We start from the raw sequence: 1,719 nt of genomic DNA, 5'->3' as shown, positions 1-1,719 counted from the left end.
GGAGCTTCTTTAGTGCGGAAGTTCGGACTGCAGGCGGCAGGTGAGCAGAACCTCTGGATGGACCTTTCCTCAGAAGCTTTGCTAATTTGCAGAAGCTGGGAAATGCTCCTCATTAACATCCGTCTGTCAGCGTAGTCCGTCATTTCACTGTGGTGGCAGGGACTCAGCTCGGAATTCAGTATAGAAAAAACCACCGGGATCCCAGTCTTTCAATGGCTTCAACACAACCTGAAGTGCCTGCTCTTGCTCCCAGTGGGCCTCTAAGCAAGATGTCCCTGCCCATCGGGATGTGCCGCCAGGCATTCAGCTATGCTGATGCCCTAGAGGACCCTGCGCCCATGACTCCTCCTCCATCAGACATGGGCAGCATCCCCTGGAAGCCAGTGATTCTAGAGCTCAAGTATCAGCATCTTGACAAGACAGAGGAAGGAGCGGCCAGTGTCTCTTCCCTTGCGGTGACTCCATCAACAGCCACTGACAGTTCAGACAAGGTCCCTGTGGGTGAAGGCTAAGGCTACCCATGTCATCATGAGTTCCCTGACCTCAAAACAGACCCAGGAGAGCATCCAGCGTTTTGAACAACAGGCAGGACTGCGAGCTGCTGGCTACACACCCCATAAGGGCCTTACGACTGAGGAGACCAAGTACCTTCGCGTGGCAGAAGCTCTCCATAAACTAAAGCTGCAGAGCGGAGAGACAACAACAGAGGAGAAGCACCCTGCATCAGCCCAGTCTACCCCGAGCAGCACCCCACACTCCTCCCCTAAGCAGAAGTCCAGGGGCTGGTTCCCATCTGGCTCCTCAACAGCCTTACCTGCCCCAAATCCTCACGCAATGGATCCTGGGAGTGAAAATGATAGGGACTCAGCAGACAAGTGGAGCCTCTTTGGACCACGACCCCTGCAGAAATCTGATTCTGCTTTTGCCATTCAGGCTTACAAAGGTGCCCCCAAACCCTCTCTCCTATGGAGGTGATGCGTGTCCAGGCCACACGAGTAGGTGAAGATCTAGCAGTCTTCAAGCCGCCAAAGATGGATGTCCCAGTGGTAGAAGGAAAGAAACAACCACCTCGGACCCATAATCTCAAACCACGTGACCTGAATGTGCGTACACCCACTGGCTTCTAGAGTGCTTTCTGTCCAGGGTAACGTCTCTGGTCTGACATAAGAGTGATTTGGCTGAGGCCTGAGTGTGTGTGGAGATGGTCCTTGTGTGAGAGAAAGCATTTTGCACTGCTTTCAGGTTGGTGGGAAATGTCAGCGGTGTAGAGTGGAGGACCTCACTATTTTTTAATCACTTATCCTAGAGAGGGACTCTGGTCCTTCTTTTCCTAGGTAAATTGTGCTGAAGCGCTTCCAATACTAAGCCAATACTAAGGGTGCTTGGTTCTTTCCCCAGGATCACTGTGAGCACTGACAAATCATGGTAGGGGTGCCCACCAACCAGTTTGCACAGCGGAGGCCTCCTGACATGCATTAGCCTGGACTTCTCTGAGAGCTGGGCACAGCTCACAGCTGCACTTGGCAGGACCCTGGCTCCGTCTCTCTCTGTAGCCCTGACTGTCCTGGAAATAGCTTTTAAGACCAGGCTGGCCTTGAACTTAAGGAGATACACCTGCCTGCTTCGAATGCAGCCCCCCTTCTATTTCTCACTTTAATATGAAATTAACTTTAATTCAGTATGCTAGTTTTATACTGGCAAATGGTTCCCCACTGCGAT

At 52.1% G+C, this 1,719-nt stretch overlaps 1 pseudogene across 1 annotated transcript; it reads left to right on the top strand.

Annotated features, from left to right (window-relative positions):
* The first annotated feature begins 212 nt into the window (after positions 1-212).
* LOC308430384 (putative monooxygenase p33MONOX) lies at positions 213-1,127 on the top strand (annotated as a pseudogene). The gene has a single exon. The product of its transcript is annotated as a putative monooxygenase p33MONOX (transcript).
* The last annotated feature ends 592 nt before the right edge of the window (positions 1,128-1,719 follow it).

This window comes from Micromys minutus, assembly GCF_963924665.1.
Source record: "Micromys minutus genome assembly, chromosome: 15".
NCBI classification, from domain to species: domain Eukaryota; kingdom Metazoa; phylum Chordata; class Mammalia; order Rodentia; family Muridae; genus Micromys; species Micromys minutus.
This window is presented reverse-complemented; position numbering and strand designations above follow the sequence as displayed.